Genomic DNA, 12,439 nt, shown 5'->3' on the forward strand with positions numbered 1-12,439 from the left:
TAGATACTGATGACTATATGCCTGTACGTGTTTAGTTTTTCTAAGGATGGACAATATGTCAAGAAAAAAATTAAAAATAAAAAACGATTACTTAAGACCAGTCATAAAATATATATCGACCCGCAGGTGTGAACGCCAAGGTTGAAATCAGGAAACATATAACAATGACACCCATGAAGTCCGTGTCATTTATAAATTAAATAAAAATTAACGTGCTCCCCGGAAAGAGCATTCTTTATGTCCAAACCCTGAAATATTTAATTTTCATTTATATAGGTTTATTCAGATCGCTGTACACCATTTATATATTTGCTAATTTATTTAATTCTTAGTCATATTAATTGTTGTTTGTCTGCATGTGTTGAAAAATTGGAATGTATAGTTTAAGTACGGTATAATGGTGCAGTGAAATCACTTATCACTTGACGTATGCGCTATATTGTAAAAGTCTGTTGTATTGTAAAAGTTTGTTTTGGAATAATATATCTTGTGATTGCATCCTAAAGTCTGTAAGTATTTCAGAGACAAAATGCAGGTTAGGAAGACCGAAGTGTCGAAACATTTGAATTTATTGTTTTAATTATGGTGACATAGGGAAATGAAACCACATTTATTAAGCATCAGATCGCCGTCAACGACTGGTATTGTCCTGAAACTGGGAAAAATGATATTTCTTACGTCGTTTCTAGTGTATCACATACTTGTGTGTGTTAACAACACATAGTGAACGAGAAAATGAGTGCGTAGTGTCACGTTTGGGGACTATCTCTTGAGACAATAAATTCTCTGACATGTATTTAATCAAACTTATGACATCTCTATCGCAAACATACCGAATTAAGGTACATTCTCCATCGCAAACATCCCGAATTAAGGAAGATATCGCCGATAGCTCATCGTTTAATCCCCCACAGTGAATAATGCCCCCCCCCCATGCTGTGTCTGCAAGCGCCGTATACTCTCTTCTTTTATTTGTTTCGACCCTATGGTCTTAAACTAAGTTGCAGAAAAGAGCGAAAACCAAAACGTTTTGTAAAATTCAACAAACAAATTATTTCCCAAGAATACAATGTGAAAATTTAAAAAGAATGTACAGTATTGTGAACTAATCCAAAATAGTCTAAAAAGTTTCTCATAAGTAAAATTATTTTTAGAGTTCCAACTGAATTACAGCGGTGTTCCGAATAAATTCCAATATTAAATATGCTGATATGCCTGTTGTTTAAAAAGTGATATTGTGCCAATGACTTGGAATGTGTTGATGTGTCAACAGTCGTTTGATATAACACAATAATATAATCAAAAAATGTACTTGACTGAATTGAATATTATTCCAAATTAATGATTTAGTCCAAGAAGTATTCATTAGCGCTTTGAACAAGGTCAATAAATAAATCCACCTAAATTAAAAACTTAACACAACAGTAAGATGGATTCTACTTTGGGTGTAAACGTAGGAATTTGTAATTTGTCAAGTAAACAACATTGATGTAAAAAAGCTAAGACACAACAAAAGATCCAGGATGTAGGTCAGTTTCCTTTATAAAACATTTAACGTTGTCAACAACTGTATGAATTTCCAATTGAAAAACTAATGTCATAGACTCAGATTCAAATAAACATGTTTACTTCCATTAATAATGAACTGAATATTTAATCTATAATCATAGAGATCTCATAGCTATGCAGTATGGTTTTGTATTTACAAAATAAATATCACTAGTCAGGTAGACTGTTAACTTGATTTTGGACTAAAGTCAACAACCAAATACATATATAAATAACATAATCATGGAGCCAATAAACAATACAAATTAAATATACATTAAAGACTGGTCAATAGCAAGTGACGTACGTGATGTATGAACTTTGAACCCGCATTAATGATGGACAAAATATTTCCGTGGATGAGTTTTCTTTTTTAAAATTTTCTTGATCGATCATTAATACGAAATGAGCTGATATATTTTTGTTTACTGATTAGTGAATGGAATTAATAATTGATCTCAACATGACGTGTCGTCATTGTAAGTATAAACTGTTGTGACTTCTAAACCGCTCAGTAAGCTGCTGAAATGCGACTCTTTTAAATATTTCTACTTCCAAATAGCAGTCCCTATGATTTACACAGCTGAATAGCAGTTCCTACAGTCTACACAGCTGAATAGCACTTCCTACAGTCTACACAGCTGAATAGCAGTTCCTACAGTCTGTACTGCTGTTTATCACTTCCTACAATCTGCACAGCTGAACAGCAGTTCATCCAGTCTTCATAGCTGACTAGATGTTATTACAGTCTGTACAGCTGAATTGCAGGTGATGTGCAGCCCCCAACCTCTGTCAGAAGGGGACAAGATATATCACGATGGCTGAAATGATAAAATGTGGTTGCAAGGGCTTGAAGTAGGTATTATTGAGGTGGGAGTAATGATCCAACAAGTGTAGGTCTAGCTACGAGTCCAGAGCCTATAGGCTCTAGAATGATTCATACGAGATGGGAAGAAGCGATATCATAAGTAGGTCCGGTCTTGGTTCTGGAGTCTATTGGAGATCACAGGCATTTGGCATGAACCTAGATAGTCGGATCCAACGAGTATGTCCAACGGATTAAACCAGCTGTTATCAACATCCTGCAATTGAGACTAGAGACAATTAGATTGTATGGTGTCAAATAAGTGTAAAATTGGCACGAAATTGGCCCCAGAAATCTCATAAACGTTTCCGTTTCCTCTTTCATACCCGTCAGTTCATTCTCCCTTCATTTTTTCTTTCTTGATTCATTCGGGGATTCAAACATTCATTTATTATCGTCTTCCAGATCTTAGGTTTTTTTTTTCTTTCATTCGTTCAGACATTCGTGTATTGCGGTCCTCATTTCTTTCCTCATACCTTCACACGTTACTCATCCTATTACGTTTTATTACATCATCATAACATTTTGTTATAAGAAAAGAGAAGAACACATACATTGATCAACAATAAACTCATTCCTCGCCAAAAACCGCTTCAATAAATGATAAAAGTGAATACGTTTATTGCTAGATAAACAACCTTTCTTCAGATGACAAAAATACAATAAAACAATTGTTCTTCTATTTCTATTAAACAAACCATGGAAAGAACGTTTAGACTGGTTCTGAACAGTACAGGTAAGGTTCATCCGTATTTTTCCCCCTCACCTAAAATTCGAATGACCCAATACCGTCAGTACTCTTATAAGACGAGTCAAGGATTGTTGTTGCTTGGAATTTCATTCGACTTATAAGGAAGTGTCAACGGTAGGTAAGGTAGGCAATTAACTAACTGCACTATATTGTAACCGTTCGAAAGATTATTTTGATCTTAACATTGGGTATCTAACAACTATAAAATCAAGGTACTGAAAGTAATCAAAGAGTGAATCGAATGGAATAGTGACCCATCCAGAACTTGTATTATTGTGCCATTTTAATAACTTTTTATTGAAATTAATGGGCCTTGCATCAATAAATAACTGTTATGCTTTAAACTTTTCCTGCAAGAAAAAGAACTCAGCCAAACCTGTGAGCGTAAATATTCCTTGTAAGGGTCCACTTCCGGTGCTGTACTCTAAATGGACATTTGGGTCATTAGGATGCTTTCTGCTAAAAATTTATTTTAATGCTGTTGACTGTATATGCTATGAAACATATGTTTCACTGTTTCTCTAGTTTTGTTTTTAATTTTCATCCGTATGTCATGACACGTCCGCATCATTTGTCAAACTTGGTCAAATACCTTTTATATGATGTTGTGTCAATGTTTTTCAGTTACTCCCGACAGACATAACCAGTGGCAGAATGTTATCGTTTGTCTGACTTAGTCTAAAGTACACTATGCATAGCAGCTATTAAATAGGGAAAGTGAATTTTGCCAGACTAGACAATACCAGCTTCTAAAAGTGCAACGAATGAATTACCAAAGATATAAAATGTAAAAAAAAAGTTATCGGCTTCTTTTTATACAATTTACCTCTGAAGTTGAGGAAGTGAAAGTGACCAAGTGGAGCTAGCACTTTTTGGAAAGGTGCACATCTGGAGTAAGGCCAAGATGTATACTCTATAACCCATATTACACCCATCAATCATCATACACCAAAATAAAGGGAATTAAAGGTTCTTTGAATTATACCTAAGATATCGAAGGTCTTTTTTAAATAACCAGTATAACCAGTGAGAAAAGCCAGGGAAATTCTTTTTCTTTAACATTTTAACCCTATGCAAAATGCGATACTGTAGAGCGCCACCTTAAGGGGGCGCTCACCAGTTATTATGTACTTTTGACAGAGTGACGTATATAAGGTGAAATTGTTTGCATTTAAAACATGCACAACGGAGAGACTGTTGGCATACCTCTATGATACATTAATGTAATGTGGATGATATTTCTTTGGATATTGTACATTTGGAAATTGTACATTTTCTAAGCACACTGCTAACTAAAATGATTGCTCCCTTGTGATAAAGAATAAAATCAGTCTAAATTAGTCTAAATTACACTATCCATAGCAGCTATTAAAATAGGGAAAATGAATTTTGCCAGACTAGACGATACCAGCTTCTGAAAGTGCAATAAATGAATTACCAAAAATATAAAATGTAAAAAAAAAGTTATTGGCTCTTTTTTATACAATTTACCTCTGAAGTTCAGTAAGTGAAAATGACTGAGTGGGGCTAGCACTTTTTTGAAAGGTGCACATCTGGAGTAAGGCCAAGCTGAATACTCTATAACCCATATTACATCCATCAATCATAAACCAAAATAAAGGGAATTAAAGGTTCTTTGAATTATACCTAAGATATACAAGGTCTTTTTTAAATAGCCAGTATAACCAGTGAGGGAAGCCGAGGAAATTCTTTTTCTTTCAAATTCTAACCCTATGCAAAATGCGAAACTGTAGAGTGCCACCTCAAGGCCATTCATGCCATACTTCGTGCTGTAAAATGTTGTCAAACTATGTTGGGCACATTTCAAAAGGAAGTTTTGAAATTATCTTTTATGTTTAGCCATGACAATAATATTTAATAACGAATTGGCATAACTTGTAAAACCCTGAGCCCATAAATCTATACCGCTTTCTGGCAAGTTGGGTCAATTTCTATTGAGCAGTGTTTGAAAAGAAGTAATTTTAAACCTTATTTCGGCCGTTTAATTTGTAGTAGAGGCAGCCATATTCAATAGCGGATCTGCATCTTATTTACAAAAGTAAAAGCTATCTATGCAAGGATGTTTCCTGTCAAACTTGCGTGAACTAAAAGTCATTTAATGGTTACCGATCATTAGTAATGTCATACATATTCCGTTTGAAAGTACACATACATTAAGGTTCTATCTTTGGTAACTTAGCAGTCTGACCCCAGCATCTACCCCCCAACCCCAACCCCAATGCTAGAACCAATGAAAATGCTTACTCTTGGTTTCTCTTACTGCAGGTGTATAATGTACTTACCAGTGCAGATAGTTCTAGCAGAAACGGGCTGGCTCAAAGCCCTATCGCGATGCGGTGAACGAGTATTGTTTTATTGGCTTAATAGTCTTCGGCTTCTTTAGAGGTCTACAGTTTTTACATGCCACCCGCTATGTTCCAGCAGTGCAAGGCATGCTCTTGTCGTGGGCGGTTTGAAGCTCACCTCATCATGCGTTGTCTTCTGTGACTGTTGTGCTGCACGTTTGGATATTTGTACTGACACTTTTTCCGGTATACTGAATACGCTGAACTTAACGTTTGTCCCTACGGCATGTCATCCGTCGCTTCTTGAACGTAGTTGGTTTACCCTACCACATTAGAGCTAACTTTAAGGTCCATGTCAGAGGTGATCATGTAAAGCCACCCCGAGAATGTAATCTATGATGGCTCTGGTTTTCGTGATTGCATGCTAGCAAGTAGCCACATACCGCCTGATGACGTCAGCGCCAAGATGTCTGAGTTTAACAGTGTGAGAAACTGAATTTGTACATCCAATGCCTTATCTTCTCTGATGATTGAGGTAAGCATCTGAGACTACGCACTACAGATTGCCCAAACATATGTATGGACGTAATCACCACCTAGTGGTGGGTGAAGCCTTGCAATTTGCCCAAAATAAAGTACATAAACCCATTCTTCGCACCATCCACATCCTGCGCGAAATACGAGACGCACTGTTTTTCGCCTTCCAGCACCCAAACGTTTAATGCTCGGTTGCATATACAGTCGAGAGGGACACTTGTTTGGGAAGGCCGTTTTATATTCCGGGGACAGAGTAATGGAAAGAAATCCGGGGATATAAATGATACACAGTGTGGCCAGGCCATTGTTCATGTCATTTTTAACCATCTAGTCGTCGCCTCTGTTTATGGAAAGGTTCATACAGATAATCTCGTATTCTTTCATCTCAAATGCTGTTCTGGAACCCGTCTCGCCCGGAACTAGACACGTCATCAGACTGAGAATTTTTCCCATCTTGTAGTAAACCTGCAAGCAGTAAAAGTTTCGCTCTAACGCTGATAGTCCTCCCGTCGCGCTTGTGTTGTCCCTGTCGGAACGAATGGCAACATGTGATCGCGAACGCTGACACTGCAACAGGTACTCGCGCACCCTAGACAAAGTTTACTTGATTATGCCAGAACCACATATTATAGTCTGCATTTACTGAGATACACCGGTTAAATACCTCTTCAGCATCGACGCGCGTTCTTGCGTACATTTAGAACACGTCAAAGACGTAGTTGTTTCTGAATGAGGAGTTATTCCTCAGGTACATGTCAAGGTTGGGCAAAAGCTGACGGATATGTGCCCTCTCTGCATCGTTATAGTTGAAGACGCCTCCTTTAGTTATATTTTGCGTCCCTATGAAAGCGATGTACTTATGGAAATGTCATCGTTTCGCACTAGTGCTGACGCAATTATTGGTTCTGAAAATATATGTTGCATTGACTAATGCTCTAGTTGAGTCAGTGGCTCTGGAGCGGGTGACATGCACAGACTCAAATTCGTGTGTGGTACTCTGGAAAATGTTGCACAGACTATGATGGTTTACCATTTCGGCCGTGTTTGGCAGCAATACATTTCAGGTGACATCGGCCGGTGTAGGATCGGTTAATATCATTACCATTCTGGATGAGTGTTATAGCATACAGACACTCAACAAATTGCTGCAGGCTGCCATTCCTAAAATGACTGATGACAACAATACGGTTACCAGGCGGGTCAGCATCTCTTTCCATGCATCCAATCATATTCTATATGGCTTCCTGCGCCGTTAATTCATGTCTTTGGGTTGATAAAGCAAATACCAGTATTCATTCTAGTGACGACCAAATCTTTTCTTCGTATTAGATTTCCCATACGTGGCAGAATGTATCAACATTTAAAGGCTCTATGTTAGTGTTTCTCAAACTTTTTTGTCTTGCGGCGCACCAAAAAGATCTAAAAGTGTTCACGGCACACCTGAAAAGATCTAAAAATTTTTGTGGTGAAGAACTTATTTGTTTTTACATATATATTTAATTTTAAATTTAATGTGATGGATGTGCCTGCTTTCGAGAGCAAATCAGATTGAAGCGAGGCTCCAAAGTCGACAAACAAGCCCGCATTTCATCGTTGATTTTAAGAACTCTCTCTCTCTCTCTCTCTCGCTTTGATTTCAGTCAATGCTGAAAATCCAAACTCACAAAACCACGAAGACACAAATGGCAGGATTATTTTGATTGCTTTTGAACTGATTGCAGGATATGACTTCTTGATTGAGATCCAAAACTCATCGAGGCTCTTTTCGAGAAATATTGACTGACAAAATTTTTTTTTAAAATCAATGAGCTTTTCTTCTTCTTCGGTTGTAAGATTTGTAGTTTCGTTGTTTCCGAATGGATTGATCACCCATCCATATTCCTCGCTTGCATGTGATGGGAAGTAATGCTGCAGTGCCGATTGTGTGTCCAGAATTTCGGGGATGATTTTCTTGTCTGAATGAGATTCGATGACAGTAGGAAGGCAGTCGAGGACTCCCTTGGAGACCTTATTTTGCCACAGCGACAACTTTTCATCAAATGACTTCCGTTTTTGATGTTGCAGTGATGATATTTTCCGATTGTCCTTTGAAGACTTAAATTCAGCGAATTTAATGTGTCGAATAACTCGGAGAGAAACTGAACCTTCAGCCACCAGATTTCGTCATGAAGAGAGACTCCAAAGTCTGTTTTCTCAACCTCCAAGAACGAAATCACTTCAATCTTGCGATGGACGAGACGCTTTAACACTTTTCCCCATTGAAAGCCAACAAACGTCGGTATGGTACAGCAGGCATTTGTAGTCTGAATCCATCGCTTCACAGAGTTGAGAGAAAAGTCGAGATTCAAGCGGTCGAGATTTGATGAAGTTTACAACTTGAATAACTTGGTTTAGAACTTATATATGTTACTTTTTAACTTTTGCGACATTGATTTACCCTTTAATTTTTCGATATGTTAAAGGTTTCAAAACGCTAGCAATTTTTAATATTTGTTAAAACCTCACACGGCACACCTGCAAATCTCTCGCGACACACTAATGTGCCGCGGCACACAGTTTGAGAATCACTGCTCTATGTTCACGTCAATCAGATAATAACAAACGGGAGTATATCTGACGGGAACAAAACTGCATCCGGTCACTAATTATTCCTGTAAGAGGTGAGTCCTACATGGACAAGCGTAATCTCTCCGAAAAGAAAACCACATTGCCAAATATTACGTAAAGGTTGCATCCATAAGCTCTCGTCAGCAACACACCAGATAATATGATCGTGTGTACTCACACAGTTAAAATTAAGCAATATTGCTCGCGCACTATGTAGGTGATCCTGGGGCTTTTAGTATCTACTCTGCAGTCGCTTCTACGCCATCGCTTCAATTTAGTGGCGACATACGCCACACAGGCCGTAAAACTGGTTGTGACCACTCCCATTACACGACGAAGAAAGGCATGCCTCATCAAGCACGTGTCAGGGGATGAGCTAGGAGCCTTCTCGAGTCACGTAGACACTGGTGTCGACTCTTTTTTTCTGAACGTGAGGGTCGCGTTCAATCTGTGAAAATAAGGTCTCAATAGCACATAATGACAATAATGACGTTCCGGTTAACACCTCACACGAAAGTCTTACAACTAGTTTTTCATTCTGTGTCTATATTTGCCGCCAGAGACAACTTCAGTGCTAGGGTCTCAACATCATGGCACAGCCGGCGGGACTTTCAGCTATATTTGGCCTGCCCTTGAACAACAATTCCATATTGCCATTAAAGTACACTAACGTCACTAACCAAGCAAAATAATTAATATGATTCATTTATGCCGCCTGACAATCTCGCGGTAGAGGACGGCTACGGAGTATTGGAACAATTTACTTTATTGCGGACACGCTGATGGTTGCACTAACCATTTCCATGCATGTATTACACCTTCAATAAATGCGTGTGTGTGTGTGTGTGTGTGTGTGTGTGTGTGTGTGTGATTTGGATTTTTAACATAGCTTTATAAAAAAATTCAGTCAGATCGCTACGATGTCTACAGTGTGGCACTTTATAGTGATGTCTAGCATTGGGGCATCATGCCGCAGACCTGAAGCATCATGTCCCACCCAGTTACATCATCCTGACACCAGGCCGACCAGTCCTAAAACTTACCTCTAAACGCTGAGCGCCAAGCGAGGCAGCTGTTTGTATCATTTTTTTTAAGACTTTGGTATGACTCGGCCGGGGGTCGAACACATGACCTCCCACATCCGAGGCAGACGCTCTAATCACTATGCCACTGGAGCGGTAGGAAACTTTGAACCCACAACGAGTCTGCTGCAAGTATAATGCTGGACCAAATGTAGTGTGGAAATAGTCATGGATTTTAGTTCTTGGATGAAAATAGTTTTCATATATGTGAGAGAACAGCTATCTGTGTAAGTACGGGTCAAAAATCATTCTCGGCAGGTAGAAGTGGTTTGTGCACTTGTACTTGATCCCCCATTCCTATTCGCACGATATGCATATAAACCCCAGTAATACATATTCATTCCTGAGAAAAATCAGGGTAAATAGTGGCAAATTAATTTTAGTACACTGTAAGCGGATACATATTTCTCAAAAAACAATCCTATCATATACCGTAGACTGAAAGAAGCCATATGTACAAATGCCTCAGGTTTATTACCCAGTAAAATTAACGGATTACACTTTATCACAACCTTACACCCAGGTAACGTCAATGGGAAAATTATAAGTATAGTATGGGATGGTTTCACAGATGCGAATAAACATGGTGGATGTGGTCTGCTTATTAAAACTGTTGTATATACTACATAAAGTTATCAATCATTTATAATACATCTGACCGTAATCTTTATTTTCATGGTGTGGATTATCAAAATTGGAACCCAGGCATCGTTAATCTACTTTTTTTTTTTTTTGCACGATTCCAAAATTTGTAGATTTCTTGCCCGGTTCCAATATTTGTAGCTTTCTTGCACGTCTTCGTTCGGAAAACACAACAACAATTTTAACCGGTGAAAGTTAAGGAGTTATGGGAACTGATAATGGTTTTGCTTAATGGAAAATCAATAGCCACCTTATTTTCTTTAATCTTGAAACCAAGTGACCTGGTTTCTATATTTAAAAGAAGAATGGGATTTTGTTCGGCCCTGTCATATTAGAGTCAAATAGTCGAAACCTGGGTGCATCAAAGCTCTCATCACTATCCATTATATACCAGGAAATGATATCAGAGTGAAAGCCATTTCCGCACATTACGCCATTTACCTTCGATATGAAATATCTTCAACATGAATTCATTCAGACCGCATAGCACTGCCTTTTAAAGAAAAACGCTGCGAAGTTGCCAGTCCGTAGTCAGGAAAATACAACCGGAACACCTCGTGTCTTTTAGTTTGAGATCTTTCAATTAGAAAACAAGAACAAAGTTTGCCAGCGTTGGTTTTATTGCAAGGTCTTACGTCAATTTAGGAAGCAAAATATTAAATTCTTGACTTGCATGATCATCCATTGTTACTTTCAGATAGCTATCATTTCGATCGAGAGTAAAGTTCAGCAGCACTGAAGTCCAACAGACCGATTTTTTAAGGATCCAATCATTAAATCGACATTTAAAAAAAAAACGATCAAAATGTTTGTAAAATAAAATCCCTTTATTAGTCATTCTTACTTCATTTGGGCTAAACTAAATTTGTCAGAATATATATATATAACGATAAATTTTCCCCCGCGTGTGTATATATTTGGCGCAATTATTACTTTGTGGAATCAACTAGTGGTGAGGGATTACAGTGCTGCTTATAACTGAATCATCAGTATATCAATAATGCCAGTAGGTGCGGAATTTTACACAAGAAGATTGGTTCGAGAACGACTTGAAGCAATCAGAAATTTTATTCCCGTGAGAGATTCTGTCCGCGAGAAATTGCAACAACGTCAAAGAGCACAAGTTGAATTTTCAACGGGTGCAGAACAATTATTTAAACCTATTACAGATGTTACCAAAGAAGTTGCAAAAGACACTAAAAAGAGAGCGAAAAGAACTAAACAAGAGAGATTTTTCAAGATCTTCCAGCTAGAATAACCCCTGCGCAACCTCAAGAAATACATGAAGATATTGAGGAACTCAGCGCTGAAATGGTTGATGTGAAAAAAATACTTGGAAAAGTAAATGTTGATTTGATTAATAAATTTAGAAACGATTTTATTAACAAAATTGAAAATATTAAAGAAGACGAATTGCCTGAAATAATAGTAGAAGGTTTATTTAATAAATCTAATATTTTAAGACCCGGTCATGAATAAATAAATGATGATAATTTTATTAAACGGGTATATCGAATATATTACAACAAAAAATCGGTTTTTAAAAAAATGATCAAGTGTACGGACATGTTCTTGATCGTGTAAGAGGACTTATTAGTGAAAAACGTCCATTTCAACCAAGATTTTTTTAGGAGGAGCCTTCACATCAATTATCGCCACCACAGCAACAACAAGTTTCTTAACCGGAGCAAATAACGTTTTGGGAAATTAAAAAGTCTAGAGAGAAGCAGAAACCTGGGTGGCGGGAAAAATTTATTTTACCAGGTAAGAAAAAAGATCTTGATGATGATCTTTCCAGTGCTGCTGGAAGTGGTTTTTCCTTAACTACGCCAGGAAGTGGTCTTATTCAATGTCCTAACAATATTCTTTCCGATGTTTCGCGGTTAGAAATTCTAATCGGTGGAAAATGCGCCGGGAATAATTACCGTGAGATTATCAATGAGGCAGCTGATATTTGTCAACGATTATTTATCAACGGCGTCATGGACATTAATATTTACCAACATATCGTTGATGAACTTGTCGATGATTATCATAGCGATTAATTGACTACGATTAGATAAATAAGTAACAAATAAGATGATTATTCATAACGCGGCAC

At 37.6% G+C, this 12,439-nt stretch overlaps 1 long non-coding RNA gene across 1 annotated transcript; it reads right to left on the reverse strand.

The window, feature by feature from the left end:
* Nucleotides 1-1,610: 1,610 nt before the first annotated feature.
* Nucleotides 1,611-10,992, reverse strand: LOC149799918 (uncharacterized). Its single transcript, XR_016421257.1, has 2 exons — nt 10,780-10,992; nt 1,611-2,630 (listed from the first exon to the last, which is right to left on the reverse strand). It is a non-coding gene; the product is annotated as an uncharacterized LOC149799918 (long non-coding RNA).
* Nucleotides 10,993-12,439: the final 1,447 nt, after the last annotated feature.

Source organism: Sinohyriopsis cumingii, chromosome 5 (assembly GCF_028554795.1).
Source record: "Sinohyriopsis cumingii isolate HCF-2022 chromosome 5, ASM2855479v2, whole genome shotgun sequence".
NCBI classification, from domain to species: Eukaryota; Metazoa; Mollusca; class Bivalvia; order Unionida; family Unionidae; genus Sinohyriopsis; species Sinohyriopsis cumingii.